General features: G+C 36.6%; 1 long non-coding RNA gene across 1 annotated transcript in view; it reads right to left on the reverse strand.

Annotated features, from left to right (window-relative positions):
• LOC116537551 overlaps window positions 1-27,581 on the reverse strand; it is a 292,436-nt gene that overhangs the window by 131,494 nt on the left and 133,361 nt on the right. The window contains exon 4 of the long non-coding RNA XR_004263190.1: window positions 21,765-21,894. This is a non-coding gene — a long non-coding RNA (uncharacterized LOC116537551). The remainder of the gene's footprint in view (window positions 1-21,764; window positions 21,895-27,581) is intronic.

Genomic DNA, 27,581 nt, shown 5'->3' on the forward strand with positions numbered 1-27,581 from the left:
AATGCAGCAGCAACACACGCTGAGCCTTGTCCATAATGGTGCATTCATTATGTTATGGTCCAGGGTAATGTGGATTTAAATGTTTTTAACCCTAATGGAAATGTATATGCAAATTTGCCCTTAAGCCCATCCCTCCCTCAGTATTCTTTTGCCCTGTTTGAATCTAATAGGAAAGGTGATGTACACTGCATATGTCAGAGAAAATGATGCCTTCTTAATCTGCCTTCAGCAGCAAGAAGAAGGCAAGAAACCGGACAGAAATCTTTCAGCTGCATGTTACGGCCTTTGTTGTTGCTGTTTTATGCCTCTTGTGGTGTTGAATTTAAAACTAATGGAAGAAATAGCATGCAAATGATCTCTGTATTCAGTACGGATTGAGGCTTAGGCTGGCTTAGTTAACTTGAATATCAGCTCTTCAATACAAGAGCTCTTCAATATAGGTTAGGTTTTGATACAGATTCTTCAATACTGGCCATTCAAATCAAACTCAGACATGGAACAGATTTGCCTTATACTTTCCATGAACCAGTGCCCCAGAACTTATATATTTCCATCAACCAGTCTAACTGAAAGACCATTATTTAGAATCCTGATCCTTAGGATTCTAAAACTCAGGATATTTGAAAGAATCACAATAGAACTAAGATTTGTGATTCCTCCTGCTCCCCTAGATCAGCTACTACCATATTTTCATTACAGCAGAGGCCACTGAGATCATCAATTATGGTGTTAATGACAATAGCCACCAAATATTGAGCTCTTATCATGGGCCAGGTAGGTTGGTTGGGTACTTTATGCCTATTACCTCCAATTTTTATGTAGTGCATCATAAATGTTCTCATACTTTTCATAAGATGTACAAAGAAATTTTACCTTTTTTATTTATATCTGGTCAAATCTTGTTCATCAGGGTTTTCCAACAAAGATAAAACAGTAAATGTCAGACTCTTTGAATGTATAGTGTCTTTCAGCTATATTCTCAGTCTTTTAGGTTTCCTCTCTTTCCCCTTGCTCCTCTTAAACTTGGTGTCTGGAATGCATATGATTAGCACCAGCAGCGAACGAACACTCCAGACTCATGTTAGTTCTTGGATTCCTGGAGGCCCTACCTTAGGATGGCTGGCCTAACCAACTGCATGGGCTGAAGAGCAATCAGGTCCTAAATGGCCATTTGGAGCTTACTGCTGGACTACTACTAGAGACTGTGGTCCTGGTCTATTGACTCTGTTTATGAAGCCTTCAAATGTTGCAGACTCTGAGCATCACAAGGTGTATGCCAGTCCACCTTCTGTCTTTTAAATTCTGTGTCCCAACATCAGAACAAGTAGGAATGTTTGTATGCCCTTCATGCCAGATGCAAGCCAGGGGGAGCAAGCCTACCTCCTCAGTCTCATCTCTCTAGTTCCTCTGTCATTCAGTGGTGTACTTTCTTTCCCACTCCGTAAGGACATGGTACAGAGATGAATAGAGGATTCTTCCCAAGATCTTAGCTTTGTCTAGGGAAGTAGACATCTTGGTGTCTCGGGGATATCCTAGACACATCTAAATATTTCCATTGTCCCCTCACTTTAAATGCAGGACAAAGAGAGAGGGAAATGGGAATCCTGACATCTGACCTCCTTCCTTCATCATTCACACCTTTCTTCTGTTTAACACTGCCCTGGCCTAGAACCAGGGTTTGCCCGTTCCTCTCCCTGCCTAGCCAGACCCCCATACCTCATATCATGAGTTCTTGTGTACTCTAACTGCCCTAATTTAGGTTCCCCAGAAACAGACAAGAAATCCAATGGAAGTAGTATATTTGGGAGGGGCAAAACCCACCAAAGTGGGAAAATGAGAAAGGCAGGCAGTAAATAAATGGTGCATAATAGGCCAGTTACCACTGTGGACAACTGTACCTTAATCCCATGGAAAAACTCTGGGTAACAGAGTAGAGCACATGTTCAGAGTTATTCCACCCAAGAGTTAAGGAAGCTGCAGCTTTTATACATTAATTCCTGTATTTGCTGTTGCTTCAGACAAAGCCACCAGACCCCAGCCATGGATTATCTGATTCAAAATGACTTTAACAGTTAAATTTTAACATTTGAGACTTGTGATTTTTCTAAAAAATATTTCATTAACTTGTGAACCTTCTTTTACTTCTTGATCTGAAAGCCAACCAACCAAACAAGCAGAAACCATTACAGTGTTCATTCTAGTTCAGCAAAAGACATGCACTAAAACAAAATAATTTGGTTGTGTATCACCAACAAACTCTCACAAGAATTTCATTACTTTGGTACAAAGTAACAGCTTTTAAATAAAAATCCAGCTAATGCTTTTTATCAAACTATAGCAGTTACAAAAGGAATTTATTTCCTCTTATAAATCACAGTAATACCCCAACCCTGGAGAGCCAAACTCTCTTATTTGTCAGCTTTCTGAATATGCAGTTCTCTCTTCTCTCTGAAACATTCTCACATCCAACTCCCAGCATCATTGTCTTTATAGACATCCTTTAGGTATCACTTTACATGTAATTTCCTCTGAAAATCTTTCTTTCATTCTGCCACGCATCTTCCAATTCCCGAGAAAGCACTTTCCTCATAGCACAAGGTATTTAACCTGCCATAGAATGAATCCATCTGTGCAGTAATGGCCAGTTTTCCTCTCTGAAGCCCACCAATTCATGAGTTCATATATATAAGGAATGCTTTCTAAACAAAAGTAGCTTGACATCTAGCATGGCTTACATGTTCAAAGTGGTTCCACGGTTAGTGAATTACACTTCTGTTTAGTCCCCATGAAGCCTAGCCTAGATTAGAAGACAGCACCTGTTCTCAGAAAGGCCTGGGATGGAATCCTAATTTACCTCCTCTGTGACTTCTGGCAAATTGCCTAACCTCTGTAATCTTCTGTTTCCTCATCTGTGTTACAAAAACAGTAGTGTTCACCTGCCAAGGATGTTGTGCCACTAAATGAGATGTAAGTCAATTGCTTGGTGTTTTATCTAGCAAATGGCAAGCTGGGAAGTGGGTTCTACTGCTACGTCTCAACTCAGAACACATGGAATCATATTAATATTTATAATGTATTTATTCCTACTATCACAGCAGTCTGAGAGGCTGAATATATAAAGTAGTAGTTCTCAAATTTTAGCATGTATTAGAATGCACAGATCATATTTTATATATAAATATATATATGAATATATCTCTATTTATATATACAGATTACAGGGTCCTAGCTCTAGAATTTCTAATTAAGCAGGTATAGGGCAGGGTCCAAGGCATTTCTGACAATCTCCTAGATGACCCTGATACTAACTACACTGATGGTCCTGGCACCATCCTTTGAAAATTGATTCTTGCTGTCTTCACATCTTCCTCAGCCCAGACAGCTGCACATAGGAGTCACTCAAAAAGCTTTTGAAATTACTAATGTGTGAGTCCCATACCATGGATTTCTAATTTAATAATAGGTCTAAGATGTAGCCTGAACATTAGGGTTTTGAAACTTTCTCAAGTGATTCTAATGAGGAGCCAAGGTTGAGAACTGGGGCCCCAGGTGCATGTTAGTGATGCCTTGCATCTCAGGAAGCTCGTTAGAAATGCACAAACTCAGACCCCACTTGGACCTAACTAATCAGAATCTGCATTTTAAATTAGATCTTCCAAAGGATTCTTGTGCATGTCAAGTGTGAGAAGCTCTGAAATGGGGAGTCTTCTCACCCAGCTCACATCAGAGGAAGTATTACCAGATCTTACTTTTGCTTCCAGGATTGTCTTTCCTAAAAGACCAGGATTTAAGGCAAAATGAGCAAAATGAAGAACTCATTACCTGTGACCTTTCCCCAAAAAGAGGAGTTTTTATGCCTGCATTGCAGGCATGAGTCTGAGAACGCTTCTCTCTTTGTCCCCATCCTTTTCTCCTCTTTATCTTCCCAGACTCAGTTTCCATCTCCAGGCACAGCCTTCACCACACCTGTTTATTAATGGCCAAGGCTTCATACTCTGATTCAAGTCAAACAGGAGGCAGGATCAATATCTTAGTAAAATTCAGGAAAATGAAACTCCTCTTTTAAAACATGTTAGCACCTGGTTTCTCCCTAAATCACCCTAACACACAAATGTGTTAAGTATTAAAATAAAATCTTTATCCACTACAGGCTGGAAAGTGAAAAGTAACATGGAAGGGATGCCTAATGATTTGGAAAAGAAAAAGATCCAGCTGCATTAGTGAAGAAATTATGAGGTGTCTATGACCAGAGAAACCTGAAATGTGCTAATTGAATGCCCTCAGATACCATTATCAGTGAGGCCCCTCCAGAGCCAGCAGCACAAGCTTATCTGAGCAGAAACCTGAGCTAACAGCAAAGAGAACTGTCTTCATGGCCTAAGTATGCTTCTAGGGTGCATAAGTCAGGAGGGGAGGGGTCCTTCTGCATGTGAGTTCATTGGGAATCTTCCATAATCAAGAGTGAAAATCACCTCTGGTTGAGTGTGCCATTGTGTATTTGAAACTCAGAAAAAAGGCAAGTTGTATTTTTAGAGAGAATAATAACAGCCATATTAGGAATACATGCATGCATACATTGCAGTCATGCACACACATGCACACGCCCACAAACACTCCAAATTACAACTCTCATTACTCCAAATGTGTTCCATGTACCAGCACCATCGGTATCAACTGATCCCACCCCGTACCTACTGTTTATGAATCTGCATTTCAACAAGATCCTCAGGTCATCTGATCCACTTTAAAGTTTGAGAAGAATTACTCGAGACCAGTGGGTCACATCTTTGGCTGTGCATTAGAGTCACTCAGGAATTTCAACAGGCAGCAAATTTTGAAAGCCAATAGTCTAAAATCAAAGATAAAATTATGACCTCTCTTTCCCCTTCAAATTGAGCCCTTTCAACACTTTTGAAACAGGACTTTGATGTTCAAGAGAAATACTTCAAGACTGCTATTGGAAGATATGGCTAATAACAGACAAGATCAGGCACATTCAGGTTAGTTGGCCATAGACAGCTAAGAACTCTTCTAAAGACTAACTTTTTCTCTTCTAATAATTATCTCTTTAGCTAAAGCTTACTGAAACTACACACCATGACTTACTTTGTATAATATCAGACTTCAGGCAAACCAAAGGGCGTGGGCCAGCATTGGTGCTCAACCAATGTTTGTAATTAATGATAAATTACTGATAATAAGTGAAAGCTCAGACTTCTGGCTTCTCTGTGTTATTCATTTTTTTGCACACTTCAATTATGGAAGAAATTGTTAAGATTGTATCTCTTCATCAATATTATAACTCTTTGAAATGCAGGAACACATTACTGCTTCTTCCCCCTTCCCATCCTAATACACAATATATTAATAAGCACAGAGCATATATTCAGTGATTGTAAATTTCATTGACTATCTTCAACTTTTTATGCAACTAGAAGGCATGAGCTTTTACACAAGAACATCTGAATTTTTGTAATTATGAAGCATGCATTACTGGGAGTTTACTGTATTTTACATAAAAGCTTTTAATTAATGAGACTTCATCAAGAATAAAAAACAGCTGTCAAGAATAATTTTCTTAAAACTAACGTCTTCTAAGATATGTCATAGATTTATAATATATTCAACAGAGCATACTGCACTTTACTTTCTATAAATCTGTGCAGTGAGTATCTGTGTTTGGAATAATTATACCAGGCATGGGGTTGGCAAATGTAATTTGCTTTCTGTAAAGGACCAGGTAGTAAATTTTTTTTCTTTGTTTCACCAGCCATGCAGCCTCTGTCACACCTATCTACTCTGATATTGAAAACAGCCATAGACAATGAATAAGCAAATGCTTGTACTTGTGTCCTAACAAAAAAAATTTATGAGAACAGGTGGATTTGGCCTATAGGATATAGTTTTTCAACCCCTACAATTGGATGATGTAAAAGGTAAATGTGGAATGAAGTATACTTACAAAGGCAAAATAAATTAGTTTTGGTACAAGCTAGAATATAAACAACTGCCCAAAAATGCAAACACATATACTTAGATACTATTTTCACAGAGAAAAGGAAACTATAAATCCTTAACAAATTTTTCAGAGCCAATTTGGGTGTGGAGAGTGAGAAAATGCTCTGTTAACTTGTAGCTTTAAGAAATATTTAATGAATCAGGACATAATATTCCTCAAATAGATTATTCACAATTTTCTGTAAAGATTGTAGCAACAACAGATTGTAGGATGACTTCTTCTCTATTATTGAGAGAATAAAGGGATGACTTAAATAAGTGAACTAGAAACATAACCCACCTTAGTTTTCCAGAGGAAGTAGGGCAATGAGAAAGCCAGCCAGAAGCTGATGGAAACACCTACAGTCAAAATAACGTCTATTACACTGTAAAAGCTCTTAGTCTTTTGATTTGTGCATTGAATGAGATCATTTCAGGGTTGAAACTGTTGAATTCTAAGTGAACAGATAAAAACCTTCAGGTTCCCTGGTAATTTGGAGATTCCTTCTCTCAGAAGACACAATAATTAGCCCAGGAGGATACTCAGCCAAACCCAGTATGCTATTGTGGGTCTCTTGACAATGTCTAACTCAATGGCCTTCACCACTCATGAGACCCAATGCACACACAAGAAAATGGGTTTCTCTAGCAAATAAAACATTACAATATTAGCTTTGTCTTAGCAGATGTTCCCCCAAGTTTAATCCGGTTTGATAATTTTAGAAGACATAGATTTTGTTTGATTAGAATTATCAGAGCGCACTACTGGTTAAATATTCTGGATTTGAAAAAGAAATTTAGTTTCACTCAGGGTTTCAGCAAGCTGGTGTCATGTTTGTCATTGTTGTGATGGTGGTAGTGACTTTCTTGTGGGGTTGGGTTTAAGACCCACCTATTGAGCTCTTTACGACCTCCTTCTTTCTTCCTCATTCTAGAAGTATTTTCCCTCCAGAGCAGTAGGTGCTTAAACAACACGTGTTAATGAACTAGATAGAAAGAAGCATCTCTCAGTTTGGTAACAGGCAAGCTACATTTGCATATTTCAGCCTGAGAACTGTATGTTGCTTTAGAGTGATGAAGTATCTCTAAGGAAGTCTCTTAGATTTAAACCTCCCCTATAATTTCTGGCTTCATGTTAAATATGTAACAGCTCCCCTCTCCATAGCATTTTGTGGAAATTGGTAATATAGATGGCCATTTACAAAACTGGAATTGGGGTGAATACAGGCATGACTTTGCCTGGGATAATCTCACTTTCCAACTCCTTTTCCAACAAAATTTTAGTAGTGTTCCCTTTCAATCTCAAAAGTGTACAGATTGGACAATAAATCATATGGTCAGTCTAACAAGAGCTGACATTTATTTACCATTTCCCTTAGCTAAGCACACTGCTAAGCATTTCTATGCCAATTACTTTATCAAATTCTCACAATATCCTTTGGAGAGTTTACCTTATGGTTTTCACGTTATAGGTGAGGAAACTGAGCATAAGAGAACTGGAGTTATATGGATTGTAAATAGCAAAACCTAGATTTTTTTTTTTTCTAATTTTTGAGACGGAGGTTCGCTCTTGTTACCCAGGCTGCAGTGCAATGGCGCGATCTCGGCTCACTGCAACCTCCGCCTCCTGGGTTCAGGCAATTCTCCTGCCTCAGCCTCCTGAGTAGCTGGGATTACAGGCACGCACCGCCATGCCCAGCTAATTTTTGTATTTTTAGTAGAGACGGGGTTTCACCATGTTGACCAGGATGGTCTCGATCTCTTGACCTCGTGATCCACCCGCCTCGGTCTCCCAAAGTGCTGGGATTACAAGCGTGAGCCACCGTGCCCGGCCCAAAACCTAGATTTTAACCTATGAGAATGATTCTAAAAAATGTTCAACCACAATGTTTCATTTCTCATTAAAAGCTGCTGCAGTATACTGCAAAGTGCCAGGGAATTGGGAACTGTTCATTTCTTCTGTTTGGGAGAAATTATATTTGGAGAGAAGGTAAGAGACAAGAAAGAAAGATGAAAGCTGCATAAATACAATTTTATAAGCAATATTAAAGTTTCTACATCTTTCTTCTCCTTAGTGGGCTTAGTCTGGGATATGACATAAAGTTAAAGCATGTGCATTTCCAGAGGGGGCTGTGCACATATGCATACATCCATGTCTGTAGGTGAAGAAGAAACTAACAAGAGACAAGGTGGTATTTGCCATTAAGTTTACAATGAGGACTGTAATGTGTTCCAGTTAATAGCTGTTGTACATCAAATACTATGTCTTAATTATTTTGGTGCCTTTTCCCCCTTTCGCTCTCAAACATTTCCCAGTTTGGGCAATAAATTGTATTGCGGTCATTTCTATAATAACATATTCAAATAATCTTATTTTTGTTTAAGTGCTTTTGATGCTTTATTAAAATCTTAATGCATATCATTAAATATTTCTTGGAATATTTTATTTCTAGAAAAATGAACTTGATCATTCCTTCAGAGATTTGTTGAAAGCACTAAAATAACCAATGAAGGGTTGGAATGAATCCACAAATGAAGGTGACAGCCTATGAGCAAGCAATATCACGAGATGATTACAACAGAATCTTATAACAGGGGTAGGTAAACTCATTTATGGAAAGAAGAGGCTTTATCAAGGATAGGAGCTTTGTCCTGGAATAAAATACGTGAATAAGAGTTTATGTGGTGGTCAGTGTAGTAGAAGAATATTTTAGAAAAACAAGTAAGCAAAAACATACAAGTCCTCAGTAAACTGAACGCTATGCAGGGGAAGAATAAGGGGCCAGTTCTTTCTGCCTTGAATGCCGAGCATCAAGAGAATAGAGAGAGGGGAAAAAAAACAGCAGGAATTTCCCCCAGTTTCTCTGGTCAGACATAAGGACTCTCCTTTCTTGGAGTTTTGGATACCTGACCAGCCACAATCGCGATTGTCACCACCACTGCCATAGAATTTCCTGGGAGATGGAGCAGTAGAAAACATAAATTCTCTTTGACCCCATGAGGCACCTTTTCTCCTTCTTTAGACCACAATTAAGTGGGTTTTCTTGGAGTTCGTTCTGTCTGTACCTGTTGTATAGTTCCTGTTTCCAGCTGTCTTGGTCCTACAGTAGGAGATGCCAGAGGAGAAAAGTACCTCAGTTGTACTGGTTTCTTCCCTTAATCTGTCTGCTACCACTTACTTTACAGGCTCCTCACAGAACTGCTACATACATTCCATGCAGGGTTTTAACTTTCTTCATGGAGAGAGACAGAGTGGAATATGTTTACTTCAACTTGACTAGACATCCCAGAAAGGACAGGATATCCCAGAAAGGGCGTCTTAATTACTGTAAGAAGATTGGCTTCGTGACTAAAAGTATCCAGAAAACTTTTTATCTGAAATTTGAGAAAGTCATTGGACCCATCTAAGATTTCACCCAAGAGCTGGGGGATAAAAGATTAAAGTGGTTTTATGAAAGGTCTTTCACCTTAATGATTTCATGTGGTTAAATTTTTAAAAAGAATATTTACAAGTATTTCACTTTAGTAATCAATTCTACAGAGCCAGCAGGAAAAAAAAAAAAAAGTCAGTCTGAAAGTACTTGAAATACGTAATTATTTTTCAGAGTAGACAGTAAGAAAGAAAAAGCTCCAGATCCTAACTTTGGCTCTCCGCTTCACTGAATTACCAAAATAAGGGGAGGTCTTCAGCCATGGCTTCAGATCAGGACAAGATGGGAACTTCATCATGCCCGTGTTATTGCTGGGGGATTGATCCCAAAATAAAAGACCTAAGTTTCAGCTGGTCCCAAACCATAGAGAATTTTACCCACACAAAGCCCCCATTTGCCAATGCAAATCTGGTAATTGGACACTTAATTACCCTATTTGCACAAATAAATGAGGGGTGTTCCTGCAAGAAATCAGAGTCCACTCTTAAAACTTTGGCCGCAAGCAACGAAACCACATGCTTTTGTCAACAGTTAAGTTGATTAGAATTGTGTTTATTTCTGCTCGTGTTAGGCCACATGTATTTTCATTGGAGCCTGATGTGTATTGAGTTAAAAGCTTAGTTTAAAAAACCTATGTTATGCAGAAAACCTAGATAGTAATTGCCAACTATGTGCCAAGAATCCTTTCATCATGTAGAGAATACAAGGTCTGAATAAAAAGAAATATTCTTTGCAACCTCATATGCTTGGGCAGACTCAGCAGTCTTATCGTTGTAATAAAGACAGAAGGGCCTTTTAAAAGAATACTTTTAAAAAAAATTTCCAGCATGGATTACTCTTTTGGGTAAATGGCTCAAACATTGAATTTTCCCACTTCCCTAGGGCAGGTAAAGGGGTGAATTTTCTCTGAATATCTTCTAGCTAGACAGTGTTCTAACAATGTCCTTAGGGGGAAAAGTGTTTTTTCATTTGGAAGCATGTATTGTGAGTAGGCCCATCTGGGTTTCCTCCCTATGAATAGAAATATCAAGATTTGGCTATTTTCTGATCTTTGATTCTATGCAGGCCTGAGTTCTAGTCCTGGCTCTAACTCAAACTGTGTACTGTTGGGGAAAGACTCAGTTCCCAACAATTGCTTAAAAAAAAATGGTGAAGGGAAAGCTTGTCAGGGAGAGTCAAGTAGAAAGTCTGGGAAATGGGGGCAGCGACAGGAGGCCTCTAAGGTAGCAATGGTAGAGGAGGATGAAGAGTAAGAGATGATCATTAGATTTGGTGATTTAAAGGTCAGTATTAACTTTGTCTTGCTCACTAGATGCTTAATAAATATTTTTTGAGTGAATGACTTAATTATCAGCACAATTTGTTGAGCACCCCTTGCCCAGGAATCACCATGCAAGGAGTCTGGATTACTCAAAGAGAGAAAATGGGCTCCTGCCTACAAGAGAGTTGTGAGAGTACTCGCCAAAGAGTAAAAACTAGCCAAGGTGAAACAACTGAGCAAGACAGTCAAAGATGTAATGTGAAATGAGGGAGCAAGATGATCTTTGAGTTCTTACATAATAATGAGATGCCTACTGTGTATTGCATTCCATAAGGTGCTCACCTCCCACTGAACTACAGGGTATCAAACTATGTAAAGACAGAAGCTGGCTTGTTGCCACCACTGCTGTGATCACCTTAGGTTCAGTACATGCCAACCAAAGCAGAAAAGCTGTTTACCTGGTGAGGCCCCACTACAACATGGTGAAAACCAGAGGACTCTGGAACCTGGCCTAGATTATGGCCACCCAGAGGTAGAATACTTGCTTTCATCACTTCTTTTGTCTCTCTAGATTACGGGGCATCAAAACCCCTCTTCTTGGCTCCATCTTCTTCCACTATTTTTAATGTGGACATGTGGGATACACACACACACACACACTCTCTCTCTCTCTCTCTCTCCATATATATATATATATATATATATATATATATATATATATTATGCATAACATATGATATTTATTATTGTTTTATTTCCAAGGATAATATTCAAAATAAAGTATTCTGCTTATGTGTTATGTGGAAAACAATTATGTGTGAAAACTGTTAGTTTGAAAACAGAAACAGAAGTATGGGGCCTGTCAACTTGCTCACCATTCCATCCCTCAATAAAACATGTTTTTAAATCTTCAGCACAATTTTTCTTCGTCTTTCTTCCTTCCATTCTCTTTCTTCCTTCATTTTCTTTCGAGACGCTAAAAGTGTTATTGTGATGGGCTTGACTGAACGTTAGTGAAAAGTGACTCTATTAGTTGAATATAGATGTAACAGTGTTTAAAGATGTGTTAGCAGTGGCTAAACGCTCTGACCAAACTTTAGAGGTCAGGGGGTTAAGAAAAATATTTTTTCACTTTTATAAACCTGTGAACTTCAGCTGTGTCCTGTTGGTTTAGAAGTAGAAGAGAGAAGAAAAAATTACCTTTGGTAAGTGTTAACTAGATTTCAGGCTCATTAACCAAATTATCTCAGTTAACTCTCTCTGCCACCTTCAGGTAGGTATTAATATTTACTTTATAGATGAGAAAGAATGTTGTTTAGAGAAGATTAGCAACTTGTATAGGGTCACCTAGGGAAGGAAAAGAATCAGAAGCCATGTCCTATGATCTTAAAATATATCCAAAATATTGGTACTTTTTCAAGCTGTGGGTCAGGGAGTCAATTTAATGTATCATGACTAAAGTTTTTTTTAATTAAAAAAAGACTAAAATCGACTTGAAAATATCCAACTACCATTTCCTGAAGCTTTTGCCTTATTTGGTGTGTGTGTGTGTATGTATGTATGTATGTATGTATGTATGTGTGTGTGTACTATGTTATGACAAAAAAGTGTGTAGTATGTTATGACAAAAAATGTATTTCTCCCTGAGTTGTAGTCAAAAGTTTGAAAGCCACTGCAATTGCCCATACTGGTGCTGTGCAGTAAGAAAAAAATTGTCTAGGTAATTGTCATTAGGGTAACTACATAATTTACATTCCAAACAAGAACACTTTGGAAAATGAAGGCAATTCTATCATTGAATCGCTGATTGCTTTGACTAATGGATTTTAACCAAAGTGTCACTATACCTAATTCAGACCTAGCCATTAAGAGGACTGGAATCTTCTGCTTTTGTCTATTGAAACTCTCAGTTGCCACATGAAAAATCCAAAATCCAAATACATTACATGGAGAAGCCACAAGTCTACAGTCTATAAGTACTGATAAATTACAATTAATAAAATGTCATAGTTTGCTCAGATTTTCTTAGTTTTTACCTAATGTCCTTGTTCTATCCCAGGATCCTATCCAGGATACCAGATAACATTTAGTTGTCATACTCCTTAGGTTCCTCTTAGCTATGACAGCTCCTCAAGCTTTTCTTGTTTTCAGTGTCCTGACAGTGTTAAAGAACACTGGTCAGAACACTGGTCAGGTATTTTCTCATGATTAGATTGGGATATAAATTTAGGGGAGAAAGAGCACAGAGGTAAAGTCTTTGATCCACTTTGAGTTAACTTTTGTATGTGGTGTGAGGTAGGGATTCAACTTCATTCTTTTCCTATGGATACATAGTTGCCCCAGCACCATTTGTAACAAAAACTTTGTTTTACCTTTCTAAATATTTTTTTTGAGAGGAGGAGGAATATCCTGGATGATTTACATTTTTATGTAAATTTGGCGTAGCCTTGTCAATTTTGGCAAAATTAGCTAGAATTTTTATAGAAATTGTGTTGAATCTGTAGGTCAATTTGGGGAGTATAAAAATAGTAATAACGTTAAACCTTTCAATCCTTGAACATAGGATGTCTTTCCATTTATTTAGGCCTTCTTGAGTTTCTTTCAACAAATATTTTATAGTTTTCAGAACATAAATTTTACATTCCTTTTGTTAAGTTTATTACTATGTTATCATTTTTTATGTCCTTATAAATAGAAATGTTTTTTTAATTTTATTTTCTGATTGTTCATGGCAAGTATGTAGAAATATAATTGATTTTGTATGTTGATCTAATGCCTTTCAATTTTGCTGGCAGTTAGGCATTCTTTGTCACAGGATAAAACACAAGGTTGGCACAAGACACAGGTCATAAAGACCTTGCTGATAAAACAGGTTGCAGTTAAGAAGCCAGCTAAGACTCATCAAAACCAAGATGGTGACGAGAGTGACCTCTGGTTGTCCTCACTACTATACTCCCTCCAGTGCCATGAAAGTTTACAAATGCCATGGCAACGTTAGGAAGTTACCCTATGTGGTCTAAAAAGGAAAGGCATGAATAAACTACTCCCTTTTAAGCACATAATCAGGAAATAACCATAAAAATGGGCAACCAGCAACCTTGGGGCTGCTCTGTCTATGCAATAGCCATTCTTTTATTCCTTTCTTGCTTTTCTTTTTCTTTTGTTTTTTTTTTTTTTTTTTTTTTTTTTTTTTTTTTTTTTTTTTTTTTTTGAGACAGAGTCTCCCTCTGTCACCCAGATTAGAGGGCAGTGGCATGACCTCAGCTTACTGAAACCTCCATCTGCCAGGTTCAAGCGATTCTCCTGCCTCAGCCTCCTGAGTAGCTGGGACTACAGGCGTGCACCACCATGCCTGGCTAATTTTTTGTATTTGTAGTAAAGACAAGGTTTACTCCTGACCTTGTGATCCACCTGCCTTGGCCTCCCAAAGTGCCGGAATTACAGGCATGAGCCACCGTGACTGGCCATTCCTTTAGTTTCTTAATAAACTTGCTTTCCCTTTACTCCACAACCTCACATTGAATTCTTTCTTGTATGAGATCCAAGAACCCTCTCTTGGGGTCTGGATCTGGACCCCTTTCCAATAACACAATGGGTTTATTTTGCTCACTGCCCAGATGCAACCTACTTACCAAGGCAGAGGATTGCAGTAGAGACAGAGTTTAATTCAAAAAGTGCTGGCTGAACAGGAGACTAGAGTTTTATTATTACGCAGATCAACCTATCTGAAAATTCAGAGGCTAGGGTTTTTCAAGGCTAGTTCTCTGGGCAAGGGAATAGGTGATGCTGATTGCTTGGGGGTGCAATCATAAGGATATGAAAAATAGTTCTCATGTGCTGAGTCCACTTCTGGGTGGAGCCACAGGGCTGGCAGGTAGGTCCAAGTGGAGTTACTCAGGGCCATAAATACAGAAACTAGAAAAGACATCTCAAAAGGTTCTGCAATAGTGATGTTGTCTGCAGGAATAATTGAGGAAGTTGCAAATCTTATGATCTCTGGAATAAACGCTTCTAATTTTTTCTATCTCCACCTTAGCAGAATTCAGACTCCTGTCATCCTCCTAGCCTGGTGGTCTTTTATTAGCTTTACAAAGATGGTTTAGTTTTCGGGAAAGGCTATTATTATTTAAAATATAAACTAAGTTTCTCCCAAAGTTAGCTTAGTCCAAGCCCAGAAAAGAGTAAGCACAGTGTGGAGGTTAAAAGCCAGGTGAGACTTGGTTAGATCAGATCTTTTTCATGTCACAATTTTCTCACTGTTACAAGTATGATATTAGCTGTGAGTTTTTGTAAATCTACATCATTTGATTCAGAAATTTTCTTTCTACTCTTAGTTTGTTGCATTTTTATCATGAAGTGGTATGAATTTTGTCAAATACTTTTGCTGTAATCTGATGATCATGTGGTTTTAGTACTTTATTGTATTAATATGTTTAGTACACTACTGATTATCTGATGCTAAACTTACGTTGTTGGGAAAAATCTCACTTAGTCATGGTGTATAATGTTTTTATATGTTGCAGGATTAGGGTTGCTAGTATCATGTTGAGGATATTTGCCATGTATATTTATAAGAAATGTTGATTTGTAATTTTCTTTTCTTATGATGTCTTAATCTTTTTTTTTAAATCAGATTAATATTAACCTAACAGAATGGATTATGAGATATACTTCCTTTCCTTTTTCTTTATTATTATTATTATTATTTGAGACAGGGTCTCTGTCACCCAGGCTCGATTGCAGTGGCACCATTATGGTTCACTGCAGCTAAGGTGATTCTCCCACTTTGACCTCCGAAGTAGCTGCAAATAAAGGCACATGCTACCATGCCCAGTGAATTTTTTGTAGAGATGGAGTTTCACTATGTAACCCAGGCTAGTCTTGAACTCCTAGGCTCAAGTGGTCGACCCACCTCAGCTTTGCAATGTGCTGGAATTATAGGCTTGAGCTACTATGCCAGGTCTCTTTTCTACTTTTTTCTATTTTCTATTTTTTGAAAGATTATTGTTAATTGTTTTGCAAACATTTGCTAGTAAAAAAACTAGTAGTGTTCTGAGCCATGGCTTTTCTTTGCAGGAAGTTTTTTGATTACTAATCATATCTCCATTTTTTATAAATATACTCAGATATTCTGTTTATTCTTGAATGAGTTTATGAAGTTTATATCTTTCTAGGAATTTATTCATTTCATCTAGATTATCTAAGTTGCTAGTATACATGAACTCATAGTATTTCTTTTAATCCATTTTTTATTTCTGTAAAATTAATAGCAATATTCCCTTCTTTGTTCCTGATATTAGCAATTTGAGCATTCTTTCTTATTTTTTCCCTTTTGTCAGTCTATCCAATAGTTTATCATTTTGTTGATCTCCTCAAATAACCAAGTTTGGTTTTGTTTATTTTTCTCTATTTTTTAAAATTTCCCATTTTATTAATTTTATTCTAACCTTCATTATTGCTGATTTTTCTCTATTGCTTTTTTCTTTCCCATTTTATTAATTTCATTCTAAGTTTTATTATTGCTTTTCTTCTGCTAGCTTTGGATTTAACGTGTTTGCATTTTTTCAGTATTTGAGGCAGAATTTTGCTATTGATTTGAGACTTTTTTCTTTCCTAAACATTTGATGCTATAAAATTCTTTCTCAGCGTTGCTTTAGCTGCATCCCATAAGTTTTGTGTGTTTTGTATTTATTTTTATTCACCTCAAAGAATTTTCTAATTTCTTAAAGTTTCTTTTTAGACCTATTGATTATTTAGGAGTGTATTATTTAATTTTCACATATTTGTAATTTTCCCTACTGTCTTTCCATTATTAATATCTGCTTTCATGCCACTGTTATCAAAGAACATATGCTGTATGATTCCAATTATTTTAAAAGTACTGGGGTTTGAATTACAACCTAGCATAGAGTCTATCCTGGAAAATTTTCTATGTGCACTTGAGAAGAATGTGTGTTCTACTCCTGTTGAGTAGAGTGTTCTATAAATATAGACTGTAGTTTATTCAGTGTTTTTCAGATATTCTGTTTTCTTACTGATCTTCTGCTTAGTTGTTTTGTCCATTATTGAAAGTGGAGTGTTCAAGTTTTCAACTATTATTGTTGAATTGTACATTTCTATTTTAAATTTTGTCAAAGATTGCTTCGTGTAAGGTGTTGTTGTTTATGACTCTGAATGTTTATTATTATGATTACTATATCTCCTTGATGGATTGCCTCTTAATTATTGTAAAAGGTTCTTCTTTGTCGTAGCATTTTAAGCCTTTAAAAAAATTTTGTTATACTACACAAGCTTTCATGTGGTTGCTGTATGCATGATCAATCTTTTTCTACCCTTTTACTTTCAACTATTTGTGTCTTTGTATCTAAATTTCATCTCCTATTGAAGACATTTAATTGGATCAAGTTTTTATAACAATTTTATTTCTGCCTTTTGATTGGGTTGTTCAATCTATTCACATTTAATGGTTTCTTTTGATATAGTTGGATTTATACCAGCCATTTTGCTTTTTGGTTTCTATATGTCTTCTGGCTTTTTCCTCTGTTCCTCTTTTACTGTTGTGTTTTGCATTGAATGAATATTTTCTATTGTGACATTTTAATTCCTATAATGTTCTTTTTAACTTATTTTATTTTTAACTTATTTATTTTTACTTATTTTAACTTATTTTCTTAGGGGATGTTCTTGAGCTTAATATATACATCTTACAATCTGCTTCAGATATACATTGTCTTGATTCCAGAGAGATATAGAAATGTTACTCCCATAGAGTTCCATTCTCTTTCCCTTTTTCTGTACTATTATTGTTATATATACATATTATATCCATATATGTTACAAACCCAACAATACAATAATTATTACTTTATATAACTTTATATCTAAGAAGCTGAGGAAAGAAAGAACAAATAAATGTTTATAGATTGTTATACCAACCTTCTTTTGAAATGTTTCTTTTTCTTTTAATTTGTTCCTGTGGATTCAGGTTACCATCTGGAGTCATTTATTTACTCCAATACAGCTTTATTATCATTCACCTACTTTGTAATGTTAACTGTCAAATCTATTATATTTTTATGTTTAGGTCCAACAGTTTAATTAGTTTCATTAAATTGCTTTCTAAATCACTGAAGACATTGAAATAATAAAAATATACATTTATGCTGTCTTTTAATAGTGTCCTATCAGTGCTTTTCAACAATGGATTCAAATTTCTCTGGTATTATATACTTTCAGCCTGAAAACTTCTTATAGTATTTTTTTGTAAAGTATGTTAGCTAGCAATAAATTCTATCAGTTTTTTGTCTGTCTGGTAATGTTTTTATTTCACCTTTGTTTCTGAAAGATAGTTTTACTGACTATAAGTCTCTTGGTTGATACGCTTTTGGGATTTTTTTTTCCTTTCAGCAATTTTGATACAATTGACCTCTGAATAACATGTGCTTGTCACATTTGTCCACTTATACATGGGTTTTATTCTGCCTCTGCCAACCCTGAGATATCAAGACCTCTTCCTACTCCTTCTCAGCCTATGCAATGTGAAGCAATGAGAATGAAGACCTTTATGATGACCTATATCCACTTAATAAATAGTAAATATATTTTATTTTTCTTATGATTTTCTTTTCTTTTTGGTTTGTTTGTTTAAAACAGAGTCTCACTCTGTCACCCAGGCAGGAGTGCAGTGGCACAATCTTAGGTCACTGCAACCTCTGCCTTCTGGGTTCAAGTGATTCTTCTGCCTTAGCCTCCTGGGTAGCTGGGGCCAAACGTATGTACCACTACATGTGGCTAATTTTTGTATTTGTAGCAGAGACAGGGTTTTACCATGTTGGCCAGGCTGGTCTCAAATTCCTGATTTCAGGTGATCTGCCCACTTTGGTCTCCCAAAGTGCTGGGATTACAGGCAAGAGGCACCACACCTGGCTCTTTGTTATGATTTTTCTTATAACATGTTTTCTCTACCTTACTTTAATGTGGGAATAGAGTATATAATACATATACCATCGAAAATACTTGTTAACTGGCTGTTTATGTTATCAGTATGGTTTTTGGTCAACAGTAGGCTATTAGTAGTTAAGTTTTAGAAAGTCAAAATTATATGAGAATTTTTGTCTAAACGGGATTGGTGTTCCGTAACTTCAATGTTGTTCAAGGGTCAACTGTTCCAAAAGAGAGCCTGCATAGCCAAGTCAATTCTAAGCAAAAAGAACAAAGCTGGAGACATCACACTACCTGACTTCAAACTATACTACAAGGCTACAGTAATCAAAACAGCATGGTACTGGTACCAAAACAGAGATATAGACAAATAGAACAGAACAGAGGCCTCAGAGGCAACACCACACATCTACAACCATTGGATCTTTGACAAATAAGACAAACATAAACAATGGGGAAAGGATTCCCTATTTAATAAATGGTGTTGGGAAAACTGGCTAGCCATGTGCAGAAAGCAGAAACTGGACCCCTTCTTGACCCCTTACACTAAAATTAACTCCAGATGGATTAAAGACATAAACATAAGACCTAACACCATAAAAACCCTAGAGGAAAATCTAGGCAAAACCATTGAGGACATAGGCATAGGCAAGGACTTCATGACTAAAACACCAAAAGCACTGGCAACAAATGCCAAAATAGATAAATGAGACCTAATCAAACTCCACAGCTTCTGCACAGCAAAAGAAACAGTCATTAGAGTGAATCAGCAACCAGCAGAATGGGAAAATTTTTTGCAATCTACCCATCTGACAAAGAGCTAATATCCAGAATCTTCAAAAAACTAAAACAGATTTACAAGAAAAAAACAAGCCCATTCAAAAGTGGGTGAAGGATATGAACAGACACTTTAGGAAAGAAGACATATATGAGGCCAACAAACACATGAAAAAATGCTCACCATCACTGGTCATTAGAGAAATGCAAATCAAAACCACATTGAGATACCATGTCACGCCAGTTAGACTAGTGATCATTAAAGAATCTGGAGACAACAGATGCTAGAGAGGACGTAGATAAATAGGAACACTTTTACACTGTTGGTGGGAGTGTAAATTAATTCAACCATTGTGGAAGACAGTGTGGCGATTCCTCAAGGACCTACAAATAGAAATTCCATTCGACCCAGCAATTCCATCACTGGGTATATACCCAAAGGATTATAAATCATTCTGTTGTAAAGACATATGCATGTGTATGTTCATTGCAGCACTGTTTACAATAGCAAAGACCTAGAACCAACCCAAATGCCCATCGATGATAGACTGGACAGGGAAAATGTGGCACATATACACCATGGAATACTATGCAGCCATAAAAGACGATGAGTTCGTGTCCTTTGTAGGGACGTGGATGAACCTGGAAACCATCATTCTCAGCAAAATGACACTCATAGGTGGGTGTTGAACAATGAGAACACATGGACACAGGGAGGGGAGCATCATGCACTGGGGTCTGTGGGAGGGAACTAGGGAAGGGAGAGTGGGTGGTGGGGAATTGGGGAGGGATAACATGCGGAGAAATGCCAGTTATAGGTGATGAGGAAAGCAGCAAACCACACTGCCATGTGTGTACCTATGCAACAATCTTTCATGTTCTTCACATGTACCCCAAAACCTAAAATGCAATAAAATAGATATGTTTTTAAAAAAGGGTCAACTGTTTATTGTCTCACTGCCTTCTGACTCTCATTGTTTTTTATGAGAAGTCAGCTGTATATATTATTGGAATTCTGTGGTATGTGTTAAGTCATTTTTCTCTTTGATACTTTCAGGATTTTCTCTGTTTTTGTCTTTCAGCATTTCTTTCTATGATGTATCTAGATGTAAATTTATTTGTGCTTGTCTTACTTGGAGTTCATGGTGCTTCTTGGATGTGTACATTAATATTTTCAGCCAATTTGGAAGGTTCCAGTCATTATTTCTTCAAATATTTTTTCTGTTCTTTAAAATTAACTCTTCTTCTGATACTCCTATTATCATATGTTAATGCTCTTAATGGTATTACACATTTCTCTGAGGCTTTATTCATTTTTCTTATTTTTTTTTCTTTCTGCTCTTCAGATTTTATAATCTCTATCAATGGATCTTCAAATTCACAGATTCTTTTTGTCTTTCAGTTCAAAACTGCTGCTGAAACCCTTTAGTGAATTTTTTATTTTGGTTATTATGCTTTTCAACTCCAGAATTACCACTTGGTTCTTTTTCTAAATTATCTCTTTTTTATGTTCTCTATTTGATGATATGTTGTCATCATATCTTCTTTCACTTCTTTAGATATATTTTCTTTTAGTTCTTTGAATATATTTGAAATGGCTCTTTTAAAGTCTTTGTTAAATCTGATATTTGGGTTCTCTTACAGTCAGTTATTGTTGCCCTCATTTTTCCCATATGTGAGTCACAATTTCCTATTTCTCTGCATGTCTTGTGATTTAGTTAATTGTTGTTGAAAACTGGAAATCTGTTATAGCAACTCTGGATACCAATTCACTTCTTGGTATCCAGAACTTGTTTTTGTTGTTGTTGGGTTGTTTTTGTTGTTGTTGTTGTTTGTTTTTTGTGACTTCACCAACCTATTTTAGTGAGATTTTTCCTCTGAAATGTAGCCTCTGTTGTAATTTCTCAAGGGTGTAGTCTTGAGTATGTACACAGACAACCTAGGATGGCCGACTTTAGCAGGGCTCTCTTTGAGTGTTTCTTTCCATGACCTTTCTGTTAAGTTGTCTGCCTTTGGTATTACACCCAACTGTTTTGTCAGTAGGAGTAAGCCAAGCAGATTCTAACATTTAGTGGATTGAACTTAAGCCAGGTAGTTGCCTCTCTAAGCCTTAGTTTTAGAGTAATATTAGTCAAATGACTAATAATACATGTGCTATGCCAACTAAATTAAATCATGGATACAAAATCATCTACCACAGGATTGTTGGCCCAATGCATGTAGTTCATGCTTAGTCCCTGTTATCAAAATTCCTCAGTACATAGAAAGTTGATGAGTATATAATAACAAGACTTCAAAATTATAAACCACAAATATTACAGACATAATGATATTCTTCCCAAATCTGATTTGCCTACCTGCTCTACTGGCAAATATCAACTAGAATTAAGCTTCTCACTTCTACTTTCTAGATTCATTGAGCGTCAGGGAAGTTCCAGATGTATTTTGTTCAACATTTGCACATATCAGGTTAACAGTCAGATTCATCTGAAAAAAACAAAAAACAAAAAAACAAAAAAACAAAACCTTTATTATTAGTACTTACTGATATGCTATTTCCCAAGCATCAGCAAAACCAGATTTCTCCTTAAGAGGAAAAATAGTAGTCCTAGTCATTCACCTAACAATTATTAAGTACCTGGTATGTTCCAGGGAAAAAAAGATGCTAGAGATAAGGGAATAGAAAAGGTAAATATTGCTTTATCCTCATGAAACTCACAATCTAGCAGAGTTTGACAGCCCAGATATTTCAGAAGCACAAAATTAAACTGCTTAAGAATCTAAAATTTTTCACAAGAATAGCGATCAAATTAATGTTTGTGTGGTGACATCTTTATAGTCCTGAACAAAGTTTATAAGATATTTGGGAAATGGCCTATAGCATTTGGAATGTAGAGCACAACTTTTGCTTCAGCGGAAGTCTCAATTTGCATAAAATTCAAAGATGAATAGCATATACTATCATGTACTCCAGGAAATTTTAGATTCATGTGGGAAATAGGCAGATAATATGAAAACTACATAGCAGTGCCCCGGCACAAAATGAGATGTTCAATAACGGAAACAAATATAATTACTACTTACTAAGTATAGAAAGGTGCTTGAGGAATAAAATGTAAGGTGCTTATGCCATATGAAGTATGATCAAATATGACCTCTGGGCATAAAGGAAACAAGATTCATCTAGATTTATATTAACTGGATACCTTTACTTGTTCAGTACTACAATGGAAACTCTGGGTAAGATAAAACTACCTGTCTTCAAGGTGATCATACTGATGAAAAGGTCTCAGGACAGAGAACTCAGAGCCAGATCAGCTGCTCAACCATAAGTTGTAGAACTATGAAGACCTTGTCTACTCTGAGCCTCCATTTCCTTGGTCTGTAAAATTAGAGTAAACATACTATCACCCAGAGCTGTTGTAAAGATTGAGTGCAATAATGGATTTAAAAAGGCATGTGAAAATGTGTTCTGCAATTGAGGAGGTTATTGTTACAATCCAGCAGGAGGAATGCTGAGTTCCTTTTAAACCAATGAGGCCATCTCTGAAGACCTGAATACTGTGTGGTCACATGAAGTAACTGAATTACCACATCAAACATGCCTTCCCGTCTTTTTCTAACCAGCTCTGTGGTCCCCATACAATGTAAATCCAACATTGATTATGTGGATTAAATGAATCTAAGCATGGCGGCTTTTCTTCTCTTGGAAGCTTGAGCTTGAACATGGCTAATTCTGTATCCACTCCATACTGCCCAATTTCCACACCATCTATCCCCACCACTAATTTGGTTTCATTCTCCTGTATTAAAGTCACACACCACCATATTATATGCTCCCCAAGGAGTCTGTTTCTTCTTATATTCATCTTTTCATTTTCCAGGGTTCAGAGCAGAGTGATTTGCATATAACTGGTACTCAATATCACTTTTAATAAAATTACAAAAGAAAAGACCATTTTAGCTGATGGTGTTTGGTAAAGTTATCTCCAATATTGTTTGATAATAGCTCTTACGTTTTCTGATGTGATACAACTAGTGTGCAACATTAGCAAGAGGTATAATTTATTTGTTCTAATAATATTTGTTGAGTTCAAAATATTATTAGCACTAATTTATTAGTTCTAAGACTTATAAGAGTTCAAACACTTATATGATAAGGGTTAGGGTTACAATAGTGAGCAAAGCCAAACCTGTCTCTGTTCTCATAGAGCTCAGGTTCTGCTTGTTGTTCATTGTAAATGAAGACCAAGAAAAATTTAGAAGCAGACTTGGCATTTAGCTGGAACACACAAATACAGCTGTGTATATGGCCTGAATCTATTTCAGCCAGTGCTTAGGCAACAATGTTTATAAAATATTTTTATTATCACTTCTAACCAAATATTAACTCTTTAATTTAAAATGTCTACTGTAAAACAGATAAAAATAACACCACTGATTAGGACACTTGTAAACAGAGTGTTTTAAGCATTTTAATTTATGGTATTAGGTTTAAGATGACTCCTTCTGAATGGTCGATGTCAGCCCATTCCTGAACGGAAATGCAATGCAAATGGGGACTCATGTCCATTGTAAATCATTCAGAGAATCTCCTTTACCTGGTTCAAGAAAGTATGTCCTACTGTATACACTACGTAAATTACCCTCAAGAAATGCTTTTCAAAGCATTCCATAATCAAAATTAGAGAAAAAAAATCTGTATATGTAAGAGAATACATGGAAGCCCTGAAAAGTACTACAGTAAAAATTAAATTTTAAAAGTGTTTGACTTGTAACCCAGGTCTCCTCACATTTGTTTCATCACAGAACCATTTTCCCAAAACACACATATAAGTATCTGGAAAAAGTAATATTCTAGGGAAGATACTTTGAGATACTCTGGTTTAACATATTCAGATCCTACTCTGATAATTTTCTTCCTTTCTCTTTTTTAATTGCCATCATAGGAACGGTATAAATACATCTAAGTCTATTTTAATCAGTTATGTCATCTGCTAAAGTGGCAATCAAAATCCTATTTCATCTTTTAATAAAGTAAGCAGCTGAGAGGAGAGCAATAATAATGGCTGTTTAACACCAGAAAAAGCCAGAGAATGATTCTATTCTACCTGGATATGTACAGGGGCCTGCAGAGGATTCATCCTGTAAGCTCATATACAATTCATTTTCATACTTTTATTTCATATTTATTTTTATTGTACTCTTCTTTACTTTGGCAATCTTAGATTAAGTTTCCAGTTTTCCAAAATTGCCTGCAGTGAACTCCTATCCCCAGAGATTGCTTTTTTATTAGTCTCTTAAGCAAGTTATACAATTCAAATCACCTCTCCCTGTCCACCCATCTGCTTGTTTTTGCTTTTCTTCCTCTCTGCTGGATTCAGTGTAGAAATCCTCTATGCCTCCTCTCCCCCCTCCCTGTCCGCTGCCCTAAACTCTCCCCCACCGTTCTGTCTATCCTCTCTGTCAGGGTCCAGGGGCCCCTTCTGTTCAGATGGCTCTGGGCCCACCTGTACCGGCCCCATCTGTCAGCAAAGCAGCCTCAGCATCCCACAAACCTGGTGGAGGAAATTCTCCTCTGAAGAATTGACGTCACTAGGTGTTCTCCTGAGAGTTGTGCCCTGAAAAATTAGCTACATTGAGAAAGAATAAAGGGCATTTCAGCATGGGATAGAGGCGTTCATCCCATCGGCATTAATAAAATACTTCTTCCACACAGGGCCATATTTCAGTCTTTCATTCTGAACATTATTTTACATCAACTTGACAATTTTTTAAAAGAGGAGGGAATTTCAAAGATATTAAATAGGATAATATCTTCAGGGTAACCAGAAATTTAAAAGTAATTATTTGTATTATTAAAAATACATTTTATTTACTAGATCTTCTTATGCGATATAATTATTTAGAAAATACATTTTATTAGACCTCTTTATGCAATATAAATAATTATAAATTATAAGTAAAAATATAAATAATTATTTATATTGTATAAGGAGGCCTAGTAAATAAAATGTATTTTCTGAACCTATTATGACCAAGCATAGTTGCAAAATTATTTCTTCATACTCTTCCAATTCAAGTAATGCAGTAATCTTTTTGGAAGAAGTCATTCAGTTAGTTCCTTGGCACTATTTGTAAAGGACTCAAGGAATCATATCCCAGAGGAAGTGTTTCCTTGAAAGAAAAGCTTATTTCTGATATTTAAAATCCCCTGTCCCCAAAACGTATACACAGTGAAAAAAGTGAAGTTCTATAATTGACTAATACAGTAAGGCTTGGCTCCTTTTTCCCGTCTGAAATTTGATTCATATTTAACCCAGATTTGTGTGTCGATTTAATGACCAAAGTGCCAAGAGGAGGACAGAATGGTCACAGCCAGCCATTGTAGAGGGTATTTGGTGCCAGCACTGAACAAGTTCTCAAAAATGTTGATGGCACCTGAAATTCGTACATTAGAACCCCTTGATGTACAAGCCAGTCTCTTGGTTCTGATGTTCCCTTGCCTGTTTCCTGCATGTGAGAAAAGTGCTGCAGCGACCCTGTTTATCTGGCCCCCGCACAACATTGTCAGGACACATTTCCATTTTCCAAGTGACTGCTGCCACTGGGCCGCAGTCTGTGCTCATTTCTCGAGTAGCTAAACCCTTTGACACTGTGGTTTTTAATTAAAATTACATTAAAGTTAATCAACCAGAAAGAGGCTTCTGTAGAAGGCAGGTTTGATTGCAACCTGCAAAGGGCACGAAGGCTGCCAACTTGCTAAAGATGTGCCTGCAGATGCCAATCTGCCCACATGAGCCCCACGGTTATAGAGCTGCCGAGGAGAGGTCAGTTCTGTTTGCGTTTTCCCTGGAACTGTCAAAAAAATCGCAATGGCAGTGGCGTGGCATAGAGCTAAAAAAGCAGACAAGCTTCTTCAAAGCATACCATTCCAGCATTTTTGCTACTGCCCCAAACCACTGATGTGAAGCTGTCATGTCCCAACTGCTTCCTCTTCAGACGCAGTTAGGTTCAACTGAGAGCCATTAGGTTTGTTGTTTGAGGATGCTATAGATACTCTTAGAAGATCTTATCTTCTACAGGCTAGGTTTCTGGCATATGATGCTGTGATTGGCTTTGCTTTGTTTTGAAAGGGCCAGAGAAAATATTTGCACGCTTCAGGATTCCTTGTTCATCTTCAGGTTCTTTGCAAAAGAGATTCACTGGAAAATGATTATGCATAGCACAGCATATCTTTATGCATTCTGAACAAAAACACTATCAAATAAAAATTCACATATAGGACTTGTTATTTATTTGACACTAAATGTTGCAATGATGTTCAGTCTAAACTATATATTATTTTATGTTCCCTTTAAATGTTGCAGTGGTGTTCAGCGTAAAATATAAATTATTTTATGTTCACTTCTTATATGATTAGCTTACTTATGTTTAGTTCTTGAAGTACCTCACACTTTGTGAGAGATTGACTAGTTTTAGATAAATGAATGAATGAATGAGTGAATGAATTAAAAGAGTGCGTCATCTATCAGAATTAATTCTATCTGTGCTTTTTTTCCTAAAGCTATATAGTCATGTACCATGTACCAATGTTTTTGTAAATGATACACCACAAGCGACAGTGGTCCCATAAAGTTATAACGGAGCTGAAGAATTCCTATTGTCTACTGATGTCATAGCAGTCATCATTACACAATGTATTACTCATGCATTTGCAATGATGCTGGTGTAAAGAATTCTGTGCTGCCAGTCATAAATCTGTAGCAATTCTGTATAGCACATAATACTTGACAATGTTAATAAATGGCTGTTACTGATTTATGTATTTATTATATAATTTGTTATTATTTTACAGTATACTCTTTCTACTTATTAAGAAAAAGTTAACTGTAAACAGCCTGAGGCAGGTCTTTCAGCAGGTAGTAACAATGCCACAAGAAGGCATTGTTATCATAGATGACAGCTCCATGTGTGTTACTGCCTATGAAGACTTTAAGTGGGACAAGATGCAGAAGTGGAAGCCAGTGATCTTGATGATCCTGATCCTGTGTGCCTAGGCTAAAGTGTGTGTCTTAGTTTTTAACAAATAAAAAAGTTTAAAAAATAAAAATAACTAATAGAATAAGGAATAAGGATATAAAGACAACATATTTTTTACAGCTGTACAATGT

Source organism: Sapajus apella, unplaced genomic scaffold (assembly GCF_009761245.1).
Source record: "Sapajus apella isolate SASKATOON/1434 unplaced genomic scaffold, GSC_monkey_1.0 scaffold4, whole genome shotgun sequence".
NCBI lineage: Eukaryota > Metazoa > Chordata > Mammalia > Primates > Cebidae > Sapajus > Sapajus apella.